A 26,574-nucleotide genomic window follows, 5' to 3' on the forward strand; every position below is an offset into this window, starting at 1 on the left:
AGAAAGCTTGTTTGCCATTGTATCTTCTACAGAAACCACATATTTTGCTGTCACTGTGAATGCAAACTGTAGTCTTAATTACCCAGATTTAAACAAATTCAGGTATGAATCTTTTCCATCTGTTTGAGGGTAAACATTCAAGTCTGTCAACTAGTAACTTGCTTAGAGCAGGTTGGAGATGAATTAGCAATGACATTGAAAAGAAGTTTTTATAAGTCCTAAGAAAGCTGCTCAATAATCTAAATATTTAGAGCCACACATCCCTTTGTTTCTTGAACACATAACTGTAGTAGAAATTACAGGGGGAGTTGTAATTTGTATAAAGATGTCCTGCATGTCTCCAGTTTGAAAGTTTCGAGTCTGGGATTGTCCTGAACTCATACCACATACAAAGAACAGGAAATGAAATCATAACACTGTCAACTGAGGTCCAGAGACCTGCACTCTGGTTCCTGCTTTGCCTTAAACTAGCTGTCATTTAATTTGCTCAGTTTCTGTAGCTGAAACATGACAATATTTGCTGAGATGATCATACAGTTCATTCCTGAAGGCTAGCAACACACACACACACACATACACACACAAACACACATCAAATCTAACATCAGAATGGAAAGCACAATAAAGAGACATTACCTAAGACTTGGATTTTTCCAGAATGTGACTCAAAATATTAAGTCGCGTCTCACACATAGTAGGTGCTGAATAACCAACTAGTAGTTGAACTTATATGGTAAGGGAGGGACAAATATTTTTAAAAGAGGCACAAAATCAAAAAAGGTAAAGAAATGGTAGCTGGCAGGCATGAAACAAGGATAATAAAGAAGCAATGGAAATAGAGATTAGAAACAAAATGAAGTGGGGCCTGCTAATTACTGATAAGGAGAGAGAAAGAACACTGAGAAATTGTGAGTGAATATGTGGCTTGAAATTTCACACACAAACAATAGAACCTTGAGGGCCTCAGTCAATCTTTAGCATAAATAAATACATAATGTAAAAACTGGGGAAAAGCAATTCTTATTTTAAGAAACGTAAAAGATTCCATCAGAGGAGGAAGTGGGGAGATTTACAAATTTTTGTACTGTTTGTACTTTTACCATATGTGGGAATTTCTTTTCCTCTTTTTTATTTCCTTTCTTTTCTTCTCTTTAGTTATTTTTAAAAACTTTCTAACAAAACATAGTTTTTAAAAGAAAATAAAAGATTTTTAAGTGTTATAGTCCCAACGGACTGGTTTCTTTAAACAAATACATTTAGCTTCATAAACTTGGAAGATAATTAATTTGGGGGTGAAGTCTGGCATAAATATGACAAAACCGAATCTACAATTAGTTTATTTTATGAAATAATTGACATGATAGGATGGGGTAAGAAAATTAATAACTGCAGGATTTCAATATTATGTTGATTCAAAATCCAATGGATCAGTACTTTCTTGTGAGAGCTTAGGCCAACTTCTTGGGAGTTCAGGCAGCTGCGAAGTTAGAGGGCATAGTCCCCAAGATTGCCCTCACTTCTGACACTAATTGCAAGCTTGGAGTATTTCAAGACTACTCCTAGCCTTGATAATTCTCTAGAAGGACTCACAAACTCACTGAAAACTATTATATTCGAAGTTACAGTTTATTGCAGGGAAAGGATGCAGATGAAAGTCAGCCAAGGGAAGAAGCACATAGGACAGCGTCAAGGGAAGTACCAAACATGGAGCTCCCATCACCCTCTCCCCATGGAGTCAGGACGTTGTTACTTTCTTGGCATTTTGTGACAACACACATAAAATGCTGCCAACAAAGGAAGCTCAACCGAGCCTCAGTGTTCTTAGATCTTATTGGGGCTCCATTATATAGTATGATTGACTGATTGCCCACATGGTTGATTTCCATCTCCAGGTTGACTGGTATCATGTGACTCAAAGTCCCCATCCTAAATCACCCAGCATCCTCATATCAGAGTTACCACCAAAATATTAAGTAATAGATAGGAGGTACTTCAAAATGTCATAATTGCACTACAAATAAAAGTTAGTATTAGCTTTTTTCCTGCAGGTTTTCTTTAAAAAAAAAAATCAGACAAGTCCTGCCAAAAAAAAAAAAAACCCAGAAGCACCATGCTAAAATATAACTCAATCATGCTTTAAAATGCAGAAATTATTTTAAATCAATGATTAGTGGTAAATTGATGATGTTACAATAAATTTTATGTTAAATGTTAATTAATAAATAAAATTAATGAAATGCACCATAATATGGTGACAATTAATAAAAGCTATTTTTATATATAGCACAATCTCTTGATGGTCCAAAGAAAAAACAATGTCACTGTATAGTACATAATAAATTTCAAGTCTGCTACCCCTTCTCTTTAATGTTCACCAAGAGGTTATCTTTGGGTATACATATTCTATTTATTAGCACTCTGTAGAAACTTCCAGTTTTTAGGAATGAGGAGGTTGATCTTATCTGAGAAGAGGTGATACAGAAAACATAAGAAAAAAAATTTTTTTTGACCACCTTCACCCATTTCAAGAAATTGCAATTTAAAAATTTAGCTAGGAAGAATAATAGAACAGCATATTACTTTGAATACATGACTAAGGGAGATATGAAAATCATTATAATTTAAAGTTTTCAAATCATGCATAAAAGTCTTTTTTCCCTGGTTCATAGCATTCTATTAGAGCCAGCAACTTTGCATTGTCATTCATTCCCTTAACCTGCATAGAAATCCAGTAGATGCCACCGGGATATAAAAGCTGACAACAAAATCTTGAAATGGAGAAAAGACATAGGATGCTCTATACTGAATGCATGATGGAGTAGCAGAGTACATGCTTGGGTGCATGTAGAGTAGTGCATATTAACTTGGGTAAGGAGTATAAAAGAAACAACAGTGGGGTGGAATGGAGGACATTCACCGGGCTGATAATGCTATCGTTGCATCTTTAGATATGTGGAGTCTGAAGTAGCATACAGAAAGATGAGAGTTTAGAAGCAGGGTTTTTTGAAGTCTTTTATCCACTCATTGGTCCCAGTCAGGACGGCAACACCAATCCAGAAAACCCACCCTTCTTTGTTCAACAAATGAGTATAAGACCTGAGCTCAGTTCTAGAATTTTAATGTTGAACTAAACAACACAAAGAGCAGAGAATTTGCTCATTAATAACAATTATGTGGAACCCTATGGCTGCCCTGGGTCCTGCTGTGTCTAAGACCAGGTTTTCCATTGTTCCTTCAATTTTCTGGGCAACTCCCATAGCTTTTCACCAGATCCCAGCAACATTCTCACTTTTACTTAAGTAAGTTATAAGCGGTTTCTGATGTTTTCAATTAAAGAGCCCTGACCAGAACAGGTCCTGTATCCAAGAATGGTAGATATCTAAGGCGCTGACACCTTTGGTCAAGAACCTGTCAAGGTGACCTATGCAATTTTTTCATGTACTTGAGATCCAAAAAGTGTACAAAGACGAGGCTTCTATCCCCCAGTAAACTTTAAATATAGCCAAGGAGACAGAAATCATACATGGAAAATGATTATAGAAGTATGAATAACTAAATTATTTTTTTTTTAAACATCTAATTTTCCATGTGACAACAGTTTTGGAAAGGGAGAGAAGGAAATAGAATTAAATCTTGGAGACTTTCTGGAAGAAGATCAACATTGAGTACAACCTAGAATCTAAATAAATGCCCCTGTTATTAGGAGTATGCACAAATGAATTTCAGTGAGAAAAATACTCAGTGTGTACACTTAAAGAAGAATGATAAGATTCATACTATCAAGAAATGGCTCTGGAGGGGTATAAAGAAGTGAAAAGAGTCAAGGTCTCCAGGGATAAAATGTACATAATAATGCAGTTGATGGTGTTCGGGTTCATTAAAAAACGGTACACAACAACAATCCTACCTCTGCTCACCACCAGACCTACCTTGTCCAAAGGGCTTTGGGCTCTGATCAGTCTTCACAAATGGATGAGCCCAAGGTTAGCATGGAAAAGCAACAGGACGGATCCACAGCCGTGAGAAGATGGAAAAGAGGAGTGAAAGCAATGGGCCTGTTAAATGGAAGGAAGAAATGAGTCAGAGGAGATAGCACAGCAGTTTAGAAAGGGAGTATTTCAAGATGTCAGAAGTGAGAGATTTGCCACTGATGGAAAATACAAAGTAAGAAATAATGAGAAACGACAGCAAAGAATGTTTACGAACACCACTGGGTCTTGGTTTTTGAAAGTCAGTCAAGCCCTTTAATTTGTAGAGAGGTTTTTTGTTTGTTTTAAGGGTCCCATTAGACATAAATTTCTATGACTTGGGGATTTTGTGCACAGCTTGATTGAAGGATTGGCCATTCCCTGGGGTATCTGTCACAAAAGTAATGAACAGGACAGGAAATCTAGGGAGACTGAGAAAATTTTGCTCACCAGATTTCCTCTCAGGTTGAATACTGTATATGGTTCAGAAGACATACATTGATAAGTCGGGTGACTATATAATTTATTATCCAACTAGGGACAGTTTTTAGAGTTATGGGGGGTTATCAGTAATTGTGTTGGGACAAGGCACAGACCACATAGAGGCACCTTATTGAAAGAGTCTCAGAGAGGGAAGAGTAAGCCTCCCAAGATGGACACCCCAAGAGTAATACTAGTAGTGTGAGCACATATTTGTTTAGCGGAGTATTATGCAGGTCTATGGCCAGAAGGCATCGCTCAGCACAGCTGCCAGACAGGACAGGTCCCTTCTCTTATAGCCCCCGTCCCTCAGCCTGCCTTCTCAAAATATGTTGAACACATATTTCAAGAGTATTGATTTGAAAGGGCACTATAAATTATTAGTCTGAATTTACAATATCAAAAATATATATTGAATAGTAAGAAGAGGTTCTAGAAAGGCAAGACGTTGTTTGCTCTAAATTTCCCATTTGCATAACGAAGCTTTCCTTCTCTTGACAAATATTTCTCCTTGAAACTCTTCCTCAACTTTGTCCTTGTTGAGATTTTGTCAGCCTTGCCATGCCTTCATTTCATGAGGGCTCCTAAATCCTCAAACTAATGAAGAAACCCCTTACACATTATTCACAGCTGCACCAAGCAAGGCCAAGCCTCCTGGAGCCTTTTTGCATCAACCAAAGGAAACATGTGATGTGAATCTGGCTCAAACAGTCAGTGAGCTGGGGTAGACGTGGGGAGGGGGGCCTGAATCATCCAGTTTGATTATAGTTAGCCGCTGGTACCAGGTTATTTCCAAACCACAACTGGAGTTGTTCTTTCTATATTTAGCCAGAGATAAAGAGATTGTGTGTGGAGACATGTAATTTGCCCCCTAGACAGAGGCCTGAAAGGTCAACGTGACAGTAGAAGAAATCTCTGAGGAGAAGGTTTAAAAACTTCGCTTGGCTCTAAAGTGAGGAAGCGATCACCTTGGGTAAGGGATCCAGAAATGATGAGATTTACTTTTCTCATCTCTCCCCTGTGAAGAGGGAAGCACATGCGTAATAATGCGAGGACGTCTGATGATGGGGTGGTGATCACCTGAGCGGTAAGCAAACAGGCATGCTTCTGAGCCAGAAGGAAGAGTCCGGAAAGGAGACCTCATAAACCAGGAGCCTCTGATTTCACTAACTAATAGTTCTGTAGAAAATCCAAATCAGGAATGGCAGAGGTCGGGTTGCTGGCTTGTGCCCTCCCTTGGTGACAGCTCCAGGCAATTTTACCATCCAGCTGTTCTGTTTTTCAAAACTAAAGTAATTGGAATTGAACTACAGAGCTTTGCTAAAACCCTAGCAATTAACAGTACGATTTCCCAAATTGCACTGTAATGGGAAAGTGTCCATCAATCAACCCAGCGAAATAACACATTTTATCACCAGATGTGAGATTTAATATCTTCATAACTCTCTGGATTTACCACTTATGAATTGTCAGCCTTGCCTCGAGCTCTGAGAATTAATGGATCACATCCCCGCTATGCAAGGATGGTTTACAGTTGTAAAACATCCCCACCTTCATTTTAGATATATTTACTAAAATGTTCTTCTTTAAGGTGTAATCAGAAAACATGCTAGACGGGAAAATTTCATTTCTATTTACTATGTTAAATATTATCATTGTCTGGATAAATACAGTTCCCAGAATCTCAGCATGCATACTCTTGTAACAGGAACAACCAGTTTATCACTGGCAGTGAACAATAAATTATATGGCAAAGATGCAATGACTAAGTTTTAAACTTTAGGATATCCTCTACGGTTTTCTGGATAGAGACTGAAATATTCTAAGTTTCTAATTCTGTATGTATGTGCAGGTCCTGCTGTTCATCCTGGACCAAGAAGAGAATTCAAAGAATCCACATATGTTCATCTTGTCACGACGGTTATCAGGTACTTCAGTTCTCATTTTAGCTTTTGCTCCAATCTCAAACATTTGAACCATGGCCAAGATGAAACTGCCTCCTAAAAGCAACCCAGACATATTTCTGGGATGCCAGAATCTCAAACTTTCCAGGTTTGGAAACTTATCTGGCTTCTACTCCACAGGGGGAAACACTGTAACAGGGGAGGTCACTCCACGGGCCCTGCATGGACTGAATTCACTGACAAATTACTCTTCTCCCACTGTGTCGTTCCAGAGCCGTGCAATGATATGTGCAGGATGCCAAGGGGACAGAGAGGAGGCGCCAGGAGAGGCTGTAGGAGATTTGGGCATGTGGGGTTGTGGTGGCAGTTAGGGAAGGTTCCCCAGCCCAGACAATGTCTGAGATTGTCCACAAAGGAAGTATGTTGTCAGACATGGGAGTCAACCAAATGATTACAGTTATTTCAGAAAAAAAATAGTCACAGAACCTCAGCATTTTAAGGAAACTTAAAGACCATCTATTTCATTTCCTAATTTCATAGATTCATAAAATTGTTCAATGAAAACTGTCAATCACACTATTGCATCAGCTGATAGAACTACTTGACTTGTGTTCATTTCCAACAATAACATTTAATTCTCCTCGACCATATTAGTCGGCTTTAAAAGTTAACATGCTTTTTTTAGGCAAAAAGAAACATTAGAGGACATGAAGATATCACCTTGTCTAAATAATAAAGAAATTCTATATATCTCTGTATGATTTATTCTATCAGAGGTTAAAATCACAAAGCAATAATTATATATTAAGAAACAGTTCCAAACCCACAAAAACAGGCTGGTGAAATATGATGGAGATTGGCAAAATCAATTCAAATGATTAAAAGAATCCCCAACAATAGAGAAATGAATTACTGTTTGATAAATAGTATCCAGCCATTGTGATATCAGTATAGAAAAAATTACCTTAGAGTCATTTCTCATACCACACACTGTATTAATTCCACATGAGTCAGAGTTAAACATTTTATTGAAAACTAGGAAAAAAAGAACAGCTCCTCTCCAGCTGTGGAGAAAAGATAAATTCCAGATACTGAAGAAACAGACTATACATATTAGGATCTCCTCAGAGGCAAGATGGATGAGCCCAGATATGTAAAACTAAAGCATCTGAACTGTATCATGTAAAAGAGGAAAGAAACAGAATGAGATCACACAATAAATATATCTGAATGAAACATACTATTATACACACACTTGTGTGTGTATAATGAATTGATGTGTTATGCAAATCAGTACCCAGACTGCCCCTCACAAATAAAGGAGATCAACAAAATTTCACATGAACAAGGAGAGAGAGAACAATTATAAGAGGGGAAAAAGCCTTACAATTAAACATGATAGCTAAAATATCACTCAGGTATCATTGCATACCTACTGACGTGGCAAATAAAATAAAAAAATGATAAAGCTCCATGTAGGACTTTGGGGAAGGACAATATGTACCTCAGAGGTCACCAGCTGGAGGCCTGTCCGTGGGCTGCATCAGGCCAGCAGCATTTTTTTTTCCCTCACAGTTTTCAAAAACACTTTAAATGTTTCGCCAATGCTTAAAAGAGGTGAGATTTCATATAAGACCTGGATTTCTAGCATCTCCATAAAAATTTGAAGTTCTGTACCAACACGGGAACCGTATTCTCAAAAGGCCACACCCAGGCAGAGCTGAGCAGAGGCCACAGCCCCTTCTAGACGGTATCTGTGACCCCAGGGGGGGCTTGTCTTACCACCCTCTGTTGCCAAACACGTGGTCAGCAGTGCTCACATATTTAGGATTTTGGAAAAGTAAGAAAAGCTCATGTATTCAGAATTTGAATGTGGGATTTGTGATTTATACGTTGTGGAAGTTATTGAAAAGTTGTTTGTTCTCTCTGAAAAGCTATCTGGAAATATTTAACAAGAGTTAAAAATCTATTAATATCCTTTGATATAATAATTCCACTTTGGGAACTTTATTTCAAAGAAACCAACATGTACCTCTTGAACACCCCTGTTCCCCATCCACCCACCAAAAGAAACAGCAAATGCTCACTCAAAATAACAAAAAGCAGGCCAGCCCCATGGCCAAATGGTGAAGTCCGGCACGCTCTGCTTTAGTAGCCTGGGTTCAGTTGCTGGGCATGGACCTACACCACTTGTCAGTGGCCATGCTGTAGTGACAACTCATATACAAAATAGAGGAAGATGGCAACAGACGTTAGCTCAGAGCGAATCTTCTTGAGCAAAAAGAAATAGCAAAACGCAGGGAAAACAATCTAAATATCTAACAGTAAATGAATTGCTAGATAAACTAAGGCATAGCAACAGGAGAAACTTCCATAGAGCTATTACAAATGAAAATAGACCATGTGCCTAGTGTAATGAGAATGTGAAAAACTGATTAATGAGAAAAGTGCTCATATCAAGTAATGCCAACTACTTAAAGGTCTAGGGCTTTGTACTGACGGAGATGAGAAGTGAATGTGGAATGATGTTGATTTAGCTCAGCATGTGTGATAGACCTTTCACATAAAGGTATTTTACACTCATAATAAAAATCTCTAAAGGGAGATACCTGTGCAGTTCTTTATGTTCTTTATCAGATTGACCCATACAACTAGGAAAGGTGGTGACAACAACTTTCATCTTGAAGACCTCTCATTCAGAGTCCACACAGACCCTTTTTAGTTCTTTCACTGTTTCCACACCCTGAGGGTCAACAACTTCTTCCATGCACCAAGTCGAAATCTCTCGAGTTCATTGAAAATATATTTTCTCAATGACATTAAAATTTGAAAGGATAGGGGCTGGCCTGGTGGTGTAGTGGTTAAGTTCGCATGCTCTGTTACAGCGGCCCAGGGTTTGTGGCTTCAGATCCCAGGCATGGACCTATGCACTGCTTATCAAGCCATGCTGTGGCAGTGTCCCAGATACAAAATAGAGGAAGATTGGCACAGATGTTAGCTCAGAGCCAATCTTCCTCACTAAAAAAATAATAATAATAGTAAAAATTGAAAAGATGGAACAACTGTCTACACTCATATGAAAATATTACTTATGTTTGAAGCCAGTAGTCAAATTCTAATATTCTATGACTTGCAAGTCGATGAAGCAGGGATCTGTAATGGTCAAAGGCATAGACTTTGGAATAAGACACAACTAGGTTCAAATCCTACCTCCAAATACAAGCCACTCCACCTTTTTGGTTCTCAGCCATCCTGTCTATTAACAACGGGGACAATGACTTTGGTCTCATTAGGAATGTTGGATTGTAAATGAGATAATAAATATTAAGTAGTCAGTTGGCCAGCCCATGACAAGTTATTATAGTAGTAGCTACTATTTTTTATTAAAATCATTCAGGCTTTATTTTCCTTTGAACATCCTGATATAAAACTTAGTTTTCTCTCTGTAATAATATTTTTCTCTTCTTAGAACCCTCTCGGGATTTTTCTACCGCCTTCTTTCCAAGTGTGACTTTCACTATGGGGTGGCAAGCATTCTGCTATATTAGCTTCCAACACAGTGTTGGTATCCTCAAAAGTGAGGCAAAGACTCCATAATAATAGTTGTTATGATCAAGGCGTGAAAGCTTTCACTATAACCTTCAGCAATCTGTCTTAGAGAAACCATAAAGTACTCTACAGTCTACCGAAAGAAAATCTAGACACTGAAAACTATGTCACAACAAGAGTTTCTCAGCAGGGGATCATTATCACTCCATTAACAAATCAAGTACGCTATAATTTTGCCCACATACACTCCACACCTTCTCAGTCTTTTGAAAGAAAATCAGTAACTGGAAAATATAATCTGATACAAGTGCTAAAGACAATAAGTATGAAATTGTCAATTAAATTCTATTTACTTACTTTCTTACCATTTCTTATTCAAAGTCTGTTTTTAACGAAACTGATAGCCTAACATTTTTTCTCTAATGATTTAATAAGTAACATATTTACATCTTGATCTTAAAAATCACTTAATGAATCAGGTTTTTTTCTGTTTTTAAGAAAAATTAAATGATTATACAGACTCCAATTGAAGTTAATGTAAGGTGGCAAAAATATAGTTGTGACCTTTCACATCACTAAAAAGAGTAGAGACCTAAGGTTCTTTGGAGGTAAATATGCTTCTGACTCATGTCCAAATGGACAGCATCTTAGAGATTTTCTTTCAAATGGAAAGGTATGTCCACTTAAAATTTAAAATGAAATGATAAAAACAAAATGGGGGACATTCTGGTTCTCTTTAGTCTTCAGTGGTGTTTTTTCATAGTTTAGAAAATTTTTAGAAGGTTAATATGAGTTTCATGACATTTGGGAGTGGGAGTGGGGTAAGTATGTCCTCCTATTGCTGTAATTAACATCTAAACAGAGTCTTAGAGGTAAAATTATACTCACTACTCCTAAGAATAAGAAACATGATAAGATGTGTTTAAAATACTTGAAACTAGCTACCTTTGATACATAAACCAACAATATTTTTGTTCTATGTGGAAAAAACTGACAAATTAATTTTTATCAATTGGGGGAAAAAAGGAAGGGGAATGAATGCTACCTTGAGGAGAGACTCACACCTACCACATCCAAGTTATCTGTGCCCTAAGCTTTTCTTTTGTTTTTTTTCCATACAAAAGCCTATGAAAGACTTCCTTTTGCCTTCACCCACCTTGCACATATCTAAGTATAAAGGAAATACTTCATTTTTCCAATGGAAAGGGTATTGTGGGTTGGAATATGGTTGGAAATACCCATACTGTAGCCCGGGCAATGTTAAAAAAGAAGTCCTGGCTGGGATGCTGGGACATTCAGAGGAATTTACAGACTTTTTACAATCTTGCATACAATTGCCAAAGGAGCAACATTCGTTCAAAAAAGGGTGATCCTAGAGGTGACCAAATAACTCATGTGTGTGAGAATATGGGTCCTTCTAGAATCTCATCTGTTCTAGAGAAATTGAGGTAGCTTACTAGATTCAACATTTCCAAATTTCATAATCATTGGTTCATCAATGGATTCAAAGCCCCATTCATTTATTTTATATTGGATATGTTTAACCTGACGCTTTCATTAGAAAGCAGTTTATTTTCAGTATATTTTTTAAATGGCCAACTGCTAAATGACATAGGAATATTAATAATCACTATGTGAATTATACTGGTAACAATACTAGTGATAATAATAACTGCAATTATGATTTATTGAAGATAGTGTGGTGGGTACTTTAGATATGACATACAACCTTCTTAACAACCCTGCAAGGTAAGTATCACATTATTTTACAGTTAAGGAAGTTGAGTTTCAGAGAAGTTAAGCAAAATGGTCAAAATTACAGGGCCAGTAGTAGCAGAATTGGGATATGAATCAAAGCCCACAATTTTCCTCCACACCAAGTTTACTTCCAGGTCTGAAATTTTTGAGACTTTAGACATAACTGCAGTCACAAACATAACCATCTTGAAAATGAAAGCCTTCCAAAATATAGCCTTAAATCCAATTTTAATTACTCTGGCTATGCACCATTTTCCCAACATCTCAGCCAGGACAAGAATTATGAAAATCACTGTATGCTCCACTGAAAAACAGTTTCATTAGCATAGAATGCAACCTAGCTGTTTCTTGGTGGGGGACAAAAATTACCCTCAATTGTAAAAGCTTGTTAACTAGAGATCGCTTTTCAGTTGACCAACTCTGTTCAACATTAGATAGATGCTGATTAACTATAAACCATGAAACGACTAAATACTAACCTCTGTATCAAAGTAGAATTTTCCAGGTTTCAAGTTCTGTATCTGATGACAAAATTTTCTTTTTTTAGAATAGAAACATTTCCTAGTTACATAAAAAATATTTTACACTAAAATTTCAATAGCATACATTGAAAATGTACTCTATAATTTTAATGCTTTCACCTTTGCTGGAAGTACATGAGAAAAACTTGTTTTTGTTGTTATTGTTGTCATTGTACATTTTTTTTGGTCCCAATTGTCTATCTTAGCATTTATAATAGTAAGCATTTAGGTAATTAGCATAGGAAATTATTAAAATTACAAATACTATTCATAGCAGCAGCATATTTTCTGATGTTTCTTTATATCAAAGCAAGATGGGTCTCATTTGAAAAAAAAATCTGTAGATTCCAGAGAAATGTTCATCTGAAAACAAATGTATACATTTCCATTATTTGGGGCTTCTTCCATTTGTTTCAAGGTATGGATATCAATAAAGGCAAATTAGATAATATATTTTTATTTATTCACACTCCTTTTATTTTTACTGTTTAGTTTCTGACCATTTAAACACTTAATCCCTTTGGACTTCATTTTCCTCATCTGATTGGAATAGTGATCTTTAAAATTTTAGAGCGATGGTTTTCAACTTGTGAGTTACAGACCACTGCAGAAGAGTGGAATGATTGCAAAGAGTCTGTGGACTCTTATTTGTAAATATTCTTAGTAGACTGGATACATGATAAGTCATACACTCTCAAAAATGTACATAGATAAATATACTGTTCATCAACTGTATGTTGTTGCTTTTGATTAATACAATGGATATTCCTTTGATAGTTTACTGGCCTCATTGTTGTCACAATTCCGTATTTTCTTAGTTAACCAAGATTAAACATACAACTATCAGAGATGGGGTCAGATTGGGAAACATTGCCCGGAGGTGACAGAGTTTCTTTTTTCCTCGGTGTTCATCATCTAAATATCACTCAGAACAAAGAGATTCATGGAGCTGCCCAGGCATCTCGATAAAGAGGAGGGACAATGAAAAGGGATGTCATGTACCGACAACTCGCAGTTGCCCTTGCCTAGTTCGCTACTTTTCTATTTCTTCTTCTAAGATGACCTGAAGGTCCCCCCAGATCAAATATCACAATCCTAGCTAATTGAAAATAGTAGTCATTATGGATAGAAAGCCCAAATACTGAGTAACCCAATATTATTTATGTTGCTTTCACACAAAGCCCCAAACTAATCTTTGGGAACTTTTCCTAAGGAAGAAAGGAAAAACTTCTCCATTACCCTCAGCCTTCTTCTTCACCCCCTTTTTGTTGAAATCATGAGCTTTTGGCTGTTTTTGCCCGTTATTCAGGAAGTGAGCTTTGAGAAAGTGCAGGAAGGACCAGAGCAGCCGCTGCTGTTTGGTTTGGGGCAAGAAGGCAGAGCGAGGCAGCCTGACATCCTTAGCACCAAGGGGCACAGACCATTGAGCCTTCCTGCTACCATGTGCAAGTTCAAAAAGAATAATTTCAACGTAAAAGTTCAGTTGGTTGCTCTGTACTGAAATAAATTATTTCGCTGCTACATTTTTGAAGTTACTCTATCAGAATTTTAAATCCTCTTCCATACATCCCCTAAGGGCGTGTGAGCTGAACCAGGCCTCCTTTCTGTTTTATGATTCCTAGGCTGACGGGAGTTCACAGCAAAAATAACTTCCGAATATCAGTCAAGCCCCGTCCGTCTGCTCTTTCATTCGACATGCTTCCTTTTCATTGTGATAATACACTCTTTTTTACATTAAAACATGACACTCAATACAAATCACTCGTTAAGAACAACTTCATATAAAATGCAAACCTTATCAAATGTAGGAAAATTAATAGAAATCATGAAGGAAAAAATGAAAGCGCATAACACAGATGCAGTGGAATTATCTTTTATTGTACTTAAAGGGAATAGAACACAATTCCATGACGTATTCAAGTGCTCTTGTACTCTTATTTTAAACAAAAGCAGGCAGAGTGCCGTTAACCAACATGAAGAAGGAGAGGCATACCACCAAAGAGAATGATGTGGCATGAGAATGAAAAATACTTAAAAGTTAATAAATCTTAAGATTTTTCTAGGTGTCCCAAATAATTCCTTGGTCTGATTCTGGAAGGAAGTCAAATGAAAGTGGTTACTTGTTAAAACAAAGTGTTTGTCAAACTGTAAGTTGAAACATTTAGTGGGTTGTGAAACCAATTTAGTGACATTGGCTAATAGAATAGAATAGAACAGATCAGAAAATATAGGAGGACATTGCACATAGCAAAGGTAAAGCTTTTTTTAATTTATTTTTTTTTTGGTTAAGAATGTGTACATGCTAGCTGGCAATATAAAATGTATTACTTACTGTGTACCCGACAAAAATGTTTAAAAATTGCACTAGCACATTTTACATCACCATAACAGTGTAGAGAAAGTCAGGTTCTAGTGACAAAACAATACCTACAACTTCTCTCTCTAAGCTCAGAGGATCATGGTTTGCAAGGTGTTTTGGAATACTTCTATAGAAATATCATTACAAATCCTACAGTGTATGTTACTTAATCCAAAGAAAATGTGCAAAGCCCAGCAGGGTATTTTGGGAAACAGATTAGTCAAGAATCATGACTCTTTACTTTTATTTTAGCTAATATATCTCTGGTGATTAAAACTATAAATTAATGTTGCCAGCAGATTTAATTAAGGTCATGCTCTATATGAAAAGGACAACACAACATCTTTTGAGAGCCACAAGCACACTTCCAATCTTTATACATTCTAAACACTTGTTAGGGGTTTCCATTACAGTCATCCCTGGTATCCATGGGGGATTGGCTCCAGGACCCCCACGTATACCAAAATCCCCCAGTTCTCAAGTCCCTTATATAAAATGGCCTAGTATTTGCATATAACATACAAACATCCTCTTTTGATATACTTTCAATCATCTCTAGGTTACTTATAATACCAATTACAATGTAAACGCTATGTAAATAGTTGTTATGCTGTATTGTCTAGGGAATAATGACAAGAAAATGTCTGCACATGTTCAGTACAGATGCAACCACTGTAGGTTTTAAATCTTGGGTTGGTTGAATCCAGGGATGCGGAACCCGTGTATACAGAGGGCTGACTGTACATCCAAGGATCTTAAATATCAACAGAGGGAGCCAGTTGATAATCAACAGAACGCCCACTGTTTCTCAGAGTGTATGGATTTTTAAGCACTCTAATTTTTGCCAAAATATTTAGTTTAATAATAATAATTATGGTAAAATAATATGATATGCAACAAAATTAATAATGGCTGCATTTGTTGGGTAACCCAACATATGACTGGGCACTATAAATATATCGCAGTTAATTCTCAGAACAATCCTATGAGGTCGATTTTATGGCTTCCATTTTATAAGATAAACAAAGCTAGGAAAGATTTAACAATTAGTGGAATGTCTCAGGATTTAAACTCAAAAGCCAATGTTCTTTCACTGCTTCTCGGTTAATGAGAAATAACATAGAAGCTATTCCTCTTCTATGTATTAATATTTCAGATTTCTTAGTGCTTTAGAGGACAAGGAAGGAAGGAGGGTAGGAAGGAAGGAAGGAAAGTAGGAAGAGAGGGAGTGAAGGAGGGAGGAAGAAAGCAAGAAGAAAAGAAACAAATAGATTCAAGATTAATTTTATAAAACTAAGATTAAGTGTCACAACCTGAGAATATATACTTTTCATAACTCATAAAAACAATGAACAAGTAATTTTTAATTGCTATAGCTCTGTTTCAAACATGAATCTTGGTAAATGAGAAGTAACTGCACACTTGCACAAGATAATAAAATATTCACTCTTAGCTGTCTCTCAGAAGGGAAAATAGGAGAAGAAAAACAGGAAGGGAGAGAATGGCTAAGGAGGAAGGGAAGAGGCTGACCAAATTGCTACGTCAACAGTGTTGAGAGGTGACTGAGGCCCCCACGTGCTATTCCCTTGCCTGACCTCCAGCACTCACAGGGCCTGAACAACCACTAGGAGAGCTAGTTCTTTGAATTAAAGTCTAAACTAAATGGCAACCAAGAGGTGAAAGGGAGCCTGGTATAGAGACCACACATGCTGAGAGGAGAGAGAGACCTGGGCTCACAGTCTGGCTCTGCTCTGTCCTGGTCTTGGGACTTCAGGAGAGTTAATTAAGTACGAATTAAAAGCAGTAATTTATGAAGAAGTGCCTAGATCATTGTTTGGCACACAATGAGTGCTCACAAACTTGTGGCTTTTATTAGTTAAGAAGATTTAACAGCTCATTCTCCTCCACAAATATATTAACTTATAATATCTAATCTAAGGATCAGTCAATTATAACCTACCAAACATTGTCTTCCATACTTGTTTTATTCTTACCCTACCATCATTATTTTTGTCAATCCAAGTACCTCCCATATTATAGTTCTTAATATTTTTAAATCAACATGATTTTTACTGAAATAATTATGTTTTTATCATAAATGGAAAACAAATCATAAAAACATGAAAGATGTTTTGCTAAAATAAATGGAACCATTAAAACAAAAACAAGTTGTTTATCCACAGTCCTACACTAAATCATGAAGAGCCACACTTGGGAAATTCTATTTCAGCAGATACAGAGGGAAAAGTCTTTAAAACTTTAGAAAAATATAATTTGGTTCAACAAATCATGGTGAAACAACTAGATAGACATATGAAAAAGAATGAATTTGGACCCCTACATCATGCCATGTGCAAAAATTAACTCCAAATGGACTTAAAAACTCTTACAGGAAAACATAGGTGTAAATCTTCATGACCTTGGACTAGGCAATGTTTCTTTAGAGCCGACACCAAAAGCACAAGCCACCAAAACAAAAGATAAATTGGACCTCACCATGAGTAAAAACTTTTGTGCATCAAAGGATACTATAAAAAAACTGAAAAGACAAACAAAGAAATGGAAGAATATATTTGTAAATCATATATCTGATGAAGGTCTAAGTATCCAGAATACATAAAAAACACTTAAAATTCGATAAAAAGACAAATAATCCAATTAAAAAATGAGGAAAGGATTTGAGTAGACATTTCTCAAAATTAGCTATACAAATGGCCAATAAGATGCCCAACCTCATTCGTCATTAAGGAAATATAAATCAAAACTACAATGAGATATCACCTCATCCCACTAGGATGGCCATAATTTCTTTTTAAGTGAAGGAAAGTTTTGATGAGGATGTGGAGATTTGGGTAGCTTCATACATTACTTGTAGGAATGCAAAATGGTGCAGCTACAGTGGAAAATCAGTTTCTTGAAAAGTTATACAAAGTTATCATATGACCCACCAATTCCACAGCTAGGCATCTTACCAAGAGAAATAAAAACATATGTTCTCAAAAACTATTGTACACAAATTTTCATAGCAGTATTAGTCATAATAGCCAAAAAGTGTGAAAAATCCAAATGACCATCAAATAATGACTGGATAAAATGTCCCTTAACTAACGAATAGATAAACAAAATGTGGTATACTTGTACCATGGAATATTATTCAGCCATAAAAAGGAATGAAGTACTGATTGAGCTAAAATATGGATGAACCTTGAACATACTTTATGATTCCATTTATATGAAATGTCCAGAATCAGCAAATCCATAGAGACAGAAAGTAGATTCATGGTTGCCAGGAGCTGGAGTGAGGGGAACATGGTAGTGACTGTGAATGGGTATGGGGTTTCTTTTTGGGGAGGATGAAAATATTCTGGAATTAGATGGTGGTGATATCTATACAACTCTGTGAATATACTAAAAAGTCACTGAATCGTGTACTTTTAAATGGCAAGTTTTATGGTATATAAATTGCATCTCTCTAAAAAGAAAAAGCACAGTTTGGGAAGGTGGTGAGGGGGGACATGAAGAGAATCTTGGAAAGAAAAATAAGTTTAACATGAGGCTATGGTTTCACTCAGTCATTCAACAAATATTCATTGAGCAATACTACGTGCCAGGCATTCTGATCGTCACTAAGGATACGGAGGGGAGCTAAATAGACAATTATCATGGAACTTCAGTGTTGTTGTAGAGACTCTGAAATTTAAAATGTAATGTTCAGTAGATGACAAAGATAATTTAAAGAACATAAGAAAAAGTTTCCAGAGAAGAACAATTGGCACAGATGTTAACTTAGGGCGAACATTCCTCAGAAAAAAAAAAAGTATTATTTTCTTATGTGATTTGAACAAGCTTTTAAGAAACAATGGAAACAAATCTCTATAATGTCCTTTCCTGAAGCAGCTCTTCAGCGCATTCACTTCACTGTGACTTGACTTGTTCCTTCCTTCACGTTGAAAGCCAAGGCTGAGAGAGAGATGTAATCAAGGCCTGCGGGTTCTTGACCTTTCTGCTCCATGCCAGACATTTTGTAGAATGGCTACCGGCTCTTAGGGCACTAAATAGGTCACCCGAAGAAGGTCAGTGTGGAAATATATTATACGTGTGCATATTTTAAAGCTGGAGTCTTTTTCCTCAGTTATCAATTGTGGATATTTGTTTCTGGCTTCCTCAAATTGACATTTTTCCCTTCCTTCTTAAAGGATGTTTCTTAGAGAGTGAAGATATGGACCATTTTATTTACTGTTTCATGGCTACAAGAACACTGTGTTATGCTATCAGCATTTATTTATGCACACTCATTACAAAAGAGTCTTTTTTAGCTGCTCAGCAGTTGCTCCTGATGATAACTGAAATCACTATCACCCTACAGATAAAAGTGTGTCTCGTTCAATCCACAAATTCTCTGATGAAATGCATCTATGAAATAGTTCATAAAAAGGTTATGTGGCAAAAAATGCTTTAATGTAGTAGATTTTTATACAAGAAGGTTCTTGGTTCCCAAAGCTATGTCCAAAGACACTCCAAATCATCATCATCACTATCATCTCCTTGGGGGAGCATCCATCTACCTGTAGACACTTATTCAGTGTTATCCAACAATGAAGGAGGCCACTGAAGCTACAGAGGAGGAAAAGCCAAATGGTTACATCATGCTGGCAGTAAAACTACGACGAGGAGGAAAATAAAAACCTAGGTGGAAACTGCCTTATGGTCTCTAGACCACTAAAAAGCCAGACCAAAATTAAAAAATAAATCCATATCAGATGTAAGCTATACATGGAAGAAGCCAAATGTGTAAGACTGCTTTATTAATACAACTAATTGTTTTATTTCTCTTCTAAAATGCTTAGATTTATCTACATCCATCAATTGGGATGGCTATAACTGACCTTTTCGCATTCGTAGATGGGCAAGGCAAGAAGAAAGTAGATTTTTATCATTCTTTCTGGGAATGGTATATACTGTTAAATCATGAAGAGAAGTAGAAGAAAGAATATTAAAACAAGGACTGTAGGAGTGGAGAGCGGAAGTCACCAGGAGTCGGAGGATCTGAAGTCCACGGTCAACTCTACCATGGGCTTTGCTGTGAGAACTTCGGCTGCCGCTGTCCTGGCCTTTTCTCATCTATAGAATAGATTAGGTGCAATCGTGCCCTCACAAATTTACTAGGACTGTTGAGTTAGATAAGTTCTTATGTGAAAGCATATTATAAAACAAAAAGAACAAATACATGCTAACTGGTCATAATAAGTATGCGATATAAATAAGGAAAAAATCCATCTCCATGTTTTATCCTTTTAATTGTTTGTGGAACGTATGTTAGATGAGGGTAGGGATTCCGGGTGGTTTGTTCATTGCTATGTCTCTAGCACCTGGAACAGTTGCTGGCACAGAGGAGGAACTCAGGAACAGTTTGCTGATCTAATAAATGAATGACTATGTAATATGTATATTACCTGCCTTTTTGTCTTTCCCTAAAATATACATATCTGATACAGATATATCAATTTTATTTCTGCTTCCTATATGGAATAAAGCATAAGTGTTGTTTAATTTAACCAATTACCTGGAAGCAATAAAAGAACACATTTTCAGTACAGAAAGGAGAAATTTGATACCATGCATAAATCAGTACTAAGTACATGTTACACTGTTACCCTAACAAGAAAGCAGAGGTTGAGATATTTCTAATGATTTCTCTTGATTTATGTATTAGAGTTGACTGTGGACCTCAAATCAGCAGGCAAGGAGTGACAAAACTTAGTAATATCTGGTATCTCTAAACCTACACCTCATTCTTCAAAAGCTGTGCACTGCTTCTCTTGACAGCTTATTGGAATCACACAAGAAAAGTATATACGGGGTCGCTAAACTTTTTAAAAAGGATTTCCTAGGAAAGGGGACTTTTGCAAAAGATACTATAATAGCAGACACCTTTCTTTAGACAGGAAAGCATCTTTACTTAAAAACAAGATTTGAAAATATATTAGACATCCCCATGTGCCAAGCACGTTTTCAAAGGAGTTTTTCACATTACCACATTGAAAAGTTGCATCTGATAGGCACTCTATTTCCATTTTATATAGGAGATGACAGAGCAACTAACCTGCCCAAGATCCCATCACGAGAAATCAGTGGAGCCAGACTTGAATTCAGGACTCTGCCTCCACTTCCCATGCTCTTTCTTCTGCATCTCTCCTGCCTACTTACTCGTGGAGTAAGAGAACCAGGGAAAGTCACCAAGCAACATCCACCATGGGAATTCTCCCATGACCAGGCAGGTTAGGAAGCTTGGATAGACATCATGAATTTTATCAGCCAGTGGGGATCCTGGCTGACTGGAGAGCCATTAGCCAGCTAGATGGGGAAAATCTGGTACATAAACTTGCTCTAGGGACACAGTTTGGTGGTAAGTAGCTGCAGGTGATTTTGAATGCAATATAGCATGATGCTTCTCAGATTGCCCCTGGCCTGGTATGGACTCAGCCAGCTCCTAGAATATGGAATTGTCCAGCTATCAGGGAAAAAGGAGTTACCAAAACATGGGCAAATAAGTTAAAATTAAGTGCTATAAAAAATCAACAGCAGCTGCAGATCCCTCTATTTTAGTAGCTGAATAAGAGAGCTCAAGAGTTTAAGCCAGGAATTGGGAGGGAAGCTGGGTATGCATCCATATATACACAAGCTATATGCAAACACACCTCATTAGCCTACAGTTGATGCAGAGAGAAAAGATAAGGGGCATGGAAGGCATTAATGCAGGAAATAAAAAAGAATCTATAGATAGAAGCAGTGATATCTACCCAGGAAGCAAGGAACCCTCTGTGAGCATCAAAAGAGACTCAGTGATTGAGGAGAAAGGTGTGAGGCAGGCTTCTTGCGCCACTATTCCCAGTGGTGAATTTAGCCCTCTGTGTCGGGGTTGGGAGGTGAGAAGGAGAACAAAACAAGGGTAACTTGAGCCTCCATAAGAACTCCTTTGAGATGCAGACATAGTAATAGTCATCTCTGCTCCCACGGGTGCCAGGGGGCCTTCCTGGACTTCCAAGAACTAATTTGGCAGGCAGTCCCTACAAATTCCCCTAGTAGGAGTCAGTTAGCTCCTTGGCTTATTCTGTGAGGTCTTGAATTTTCTCTGGCCCCCTCAAAGACGCTATCATCTAAGGAGGTAGACATATGTGTCAATAACAATGTGGCCAGGGAACTGGCCAGGCTGAGTTTACATCCTTGTTCCTGCATTTAAAGCCCACATTTGCTGTATGATCCAAGGCACTTCCTTGAGCCTCAGAATCTTCCTTGTTAAGAGGGTGATCATACATATACCTTTGAGCATCATGAATATTAAGAAGATAATGCCTGTCAAGTGTTTGATACATTATCTTTTCACACAAAGTAGATGTTCCGTACATGGCAGTAACAAAGTCATCTTCACCACCACCATTAGTAACTAACAGCAGCTTTCAACCCTGGCTGCATTGTACACCTACGTAGAAGAGAAGGGCTAGATAATACCCAAGACCAGCACCAACCCAGCCTACAGAGATGCAGCCCAGGCAGGTTTGATTTTAAAGTCCCCCCAGGGGACTCTAACATTCAGTCCCGGTTGAGAAGTTCCATCTTGCGTCAACTCCTCGCCTTCTTCCTACAGCAAGGTCTTAACTCCCTCTATAATGACCCGCCTTTAAAACTGACAGGTGCACCGTCTCTGTACTCAGAGGTGGATTTAACAGGAAGTTTCTGAAACTCAAACTGTAGGCCTCCTCACTTCCATAAGCCCTTTCCAAAGTACTGGGCCTAATTCTGTATTCATAATTTTGTATTATTTTTATTAAATGTGGTTTCCTGCATTAGATTAGCTTCAGGCTCCATGATGCTCAAATCCCTAAAAGTTTGTTCAACTTCCCTTGAAGTAAACCACCAGCAGAGAGCCCCAAATGCTACACTTGTGGCTGGATTGAATCGGCTGTTCAACCCTGGCATTGATTGCAGTATTTATTGGCCCTCCCTGAATATTTGAAGAGTTGATGTTACCTTGAATTCCTATTAACTCTCATCGAGTCATTTGTCTCTTAAAATTCATTCTTCTAGACTTTTTATTTCTAGCCTCCAAACAGCTGGCCCAGCCAGACAAACTATGTCAACCACCAGGTGAGAGCTAACCTGGCCCCCCCATATTTGCACATTATACGCCCCCAGTGGCGGCCTGGGAAAATCCAGAGGACATTCGCATCAAAGTGACTCCTACTTCTGGGTCTTTTTCCAGAACTCAGAGTAAAAATTAACACTTCCCCAAAGTAATGCTACTTAGTGACCTCCAACCCAGTATCTTATTTTCTTATCTCTCTAATAAAAATAACCACAATTCTTTTTTTATAAGTAATTTTCTTTTACTATCTACCCAGAATCAGAAACAGTCCTATTTTCTTCCATCTTCTCCCCAGAAAAGCTTAATTATCTTGTTACCCATTAATGTTTCTGAAAGAAACTTCTACCTCAAATCTATTACATGAACTAGTCACTTTATCCATAAATGCTATTCTGAAAGCGGCACTGTTCTTATAGAATTGGGGGTTTATCTCTATATAAAGTACTATGGTTTTAGTATGATCCTCCTAGAAGAAAAAAATAAAACCTCATCACCTAAATTATTCTGTTATTTCTAAGGCTGACAGTTCAATTCTCTGTAGAGAGATGTAGGGTCAAGCTGCACGAGCAAAAGTAGCAGATTCCACCCCAGCGTAATTTGGCAAGGACAGAGGGGAAACGCAGCCGCAAATCATTCCGCCGGCTTCCATCGTGACAAACACGTCCACTGATGCCCTGAACTGTGTTCTTTTCAAGGAGACAAATATCCATTAGACAAGGGCATCGTTTTACGTAAGAAGCAAAAATTAATAAGAAGAAAGTAGGGAATCTAAAAAACGGGACCCAAAATAGGGAAGATTGAATAGTGACAGAAAGGTCAGGAAAGGCCAGGCAGCAGGCCGTAGGTACCTTAGTGAAGACAGCATGGAGAAAGCAGGGAAGCGACCATATTAGATGGTGGTTTGGCACAGTGTGACTATAAATGTTTTCATATTTTTTTCTTTTTGGAACAGAAACATATTTGGAGGGAGTTGTTAAGAAATACGCAGTAATTTCAAAAGTACAGAACTTTACAAATAGTTTTTTTAGGTAATTCCTAAAATGTCACTTTAAGTAGATGACTGTTTTTTTACGAAATCATCATCCTGGGTGTAAACTACTGATATCATATTAATCCCGAGAGCAAATATCCCTGTTATTTCATTAAGAGGCTTTATCACTTAGCAACAAGGAAATTAGACATAAACCTTGAAATATAAAATGAAAAGATTTACCAATTCAAATTAATTTATCATCTCTCTCACCTTTTTTTCTCTGGTATATATCTTTTTGAAAAATTATTTCATGTTTTTAATATTTTTGTTTAATTTCTTATCTTCTTTGACCTTCCCTTCATTAAGAGTGTTGCTTTTTCTTTGACTTAAAAGGTTTTCAATATCTGGGGAGCCACTAAATGTCACAAACAGTATCTGATCATCTATGCTAACAAGAATGGGGCTGGATATTTAGGAAATGGCATCCTGAGTTTTGCTGAATCTTGCTGAAATTTGCTGAGTTATTTGATTTGCAAACAAATGTTTTCATCTACTTTGAAAGGCCTAAGTTGCAGCATTAGCTCAGTGAAAATAGGACTATTTTTGCAAAATTTCCTTTTGTAGCTCTTTGCTGTTTATCACCAGGTGACAAAATTATGCACTTACGTGGGAAGTAGTTTAAATATGGTGCCAGCTATGGCATATGACTGCCTCGGGCAGTTAAAAATGTTTCCACTGATACCTCTGAGAGAGAAAATCATCACTCAGTCTAACCATAAAAGCTACACAGAGACAAAAAATCAATCATTCTAAAACAGCAAAGAAAAATATCATGTATCATAAATATACACTGGCAGCTATACATTAATAATAGGTACATGTTTATTTGTTCAACTCACAAAGTATCACGTCTCCGAAGAGTATGCATATGTGGACATAAGAGGAGCAAATGTTTTAGCCAATAACAAACATTCTAATACCCAGGCATAAAATAATTGTTAAATAAAAAATAGAATTTTATATTTTAAACCCTTTTGCAGATGAGGATAACAAACTCGGAGGCATACAAAGTTGGTGCTCAAATGCATATCATTACAGCTCACTGCGTGTGAGTCTGCATTTTAATAAGATCACTGAAGACTCAGAAATGTTTTGTAAATTAGCTCCAGTCCACAAATCTTTAAAATTTATGGTCATAGTCGCTTCACTCTATGTACCCAGGTACCATTTCAACTTTTTAGATGTTTTCCTCTGATTTTCTCCAGAGGATATAGATTTCAGATTTCTGCAGAGTTAGACTGGCTTAAAGCTAAACTTCCATTACCATCACGTTGTAAATCATAACTCAGCTCTCAAAAAATATTTTAAAACTTAAATAAAAAGTACCAAGTTGTTCCAAATCTGTACTTCCTCAATACCTAATTTCAATGACGCCCCATCTCCCATTTTCATTCTTGTATTGGATAAAGTAATATTTTAAACCCTCATGTTATTTTCCGTAATTTAAGAATGTTAAAAATGCAAATAAACAGTAACATTAAATGCTCATAATTTTGAGTAAAGCAATAATGCTTCATAGTAAAATGTCACCCTTAGAAGATCGACATCAAGGGGGAAGGGACATACATCCCTGCTTACACACATGCAAACACACATACGTGCACACACACAATATTTGTGGGTGGTAGAAATTTTTGGCAGGTAACTTTTTCCCCTCTATTTATCACAAAACCCAGGTTTGGTTTTCTGCCTGTCAGATATTAAACAAACAAGCAACAACAATAAAAGCAGAACAAATGATTATTTCCAGCCAGAGCTGACCTTCTTTCCTACTTCTCAGCGTCATCCAGAAAGGTGCAACCCGTGCCTGAGAGCCTGTAACATCAGAAGGCTCTGTTCTCAAGATGATAGACTGCGTTCTAGAACAGGAATTTCGTCAAGCATGATAAAATCTGTCTCAAAAGCACTTGTATGGTTAGGTTGGGTTCCCGTTGTGATCTTCCCACAAAGCTGAAAGGGGAAAATGAGTCGAGGATGCAGAGGTACAAGATTATTCTATGTGAATTTTATTGTCCTAAAAATAGATATTTTATAAGCTACCTTACATGGGCTCTGAAAGGAGTGTTCATCCCTTATTTATCGGGAGGAAGAAGGCAAATTGAAAACCCTCTTCCCTAAAGAAGAAATATTTTCTTGGTTTCAGTAAGGTCACAATAAAACTAATTAGTGAAAAATATCCCCACTAAATTTAGAAACTTCTCTTACAAGAAAGTAATACTAAAAATAATGGACAGATCCATAATTTTCAACAATTAGAGACAGTTACTTCTGCTAGGGAGCAATGGAAATGCGTCAGTCAGACTTGAGGGAACCACTATGATATGTATTGCTTACACTTTATGATCAGCATTAGGCACTCTTTCAGGCTGCTGTCATTCCATATCTTCTCCATTTCCTTATCTATTACATATGGTTAATTGGTGATAACCTAGAATGTTTTCCTTCATCCTTTCCCCCAGAAGATACACAAGATTTGTCAGCTTAGTATTCCTCTGATCCACACTTCCAACACACCTGCCTGTGCAGTCACCCCTGCCACGCTCAGTGCCTCACAGTTCTTGGGGAGCAAGTGGATGAATCAGAGCAGGAAGGTTTTCTCCTTCTCATCACTAACCCTGCCGGTCTCTCTGCTTCTGTACCCACTTTCTCTGGCTTCCTTCTGTGGAAGACATTCCGCCCCCACTCAGATGGAGGGCTGTGTGCTTCACTCGGGCCCCAGTTCTCTCCTCAACTTCTCTCTGGGGGACATCACTCCAGCAATTATTCCCTCTCAATCCTGCATCAACATTTCTTCCGCTTTCAGCCGGAGTGTTTCCACTAGCATACAAACTGTTCTATAGCCTCTTCTTTAGAAACCCA

General features: G+C 37.3%; 1 protein-coding gene across 20 annotated transcripts in view; it reads right to left on the reverse strand.

Moving 5' to 3' along the window:
* LOC106834680 (EGF-like and EMI domain-containing protein 1) overlaps positions 1-26,574 on the reverse strand; it is a 586,744-nt gene that overhangs the window by 326,072 nt on the left and 234,098 nt on the right. For 11 of the 20 annotated variants that reach the window (XM_070509516.1, XM_070509515.1, XM_070509510.1 and 8 more), the window contains exon 3: positions 3,930-4,055. The exons of the other annotated variants lie outside the window; for them this stretch is intronic. The gene's annotated coding sequence lies outside the window, so the exon portion shown is untranslated. The remainder of the gene's footprint in view (positions 1-3,929; positions 4,056-26,574) is intronic. 20 annotated transcript variants of the gene reach the window in all.

The sequence above is a fragment of the Equus asinus genome, chromosome 5, assembly GCF_041296235.1.
Source record: "Equus asinus isolate D_3611 breed Donkey chromosome 5, EquAss-T2T_v2, whole genome shotgun sequence".
NCBI lineage: Eukaryota > Metazoa > Chordata > Mammalia > Perissodactyla > Equidae > Equus > Equus asinus.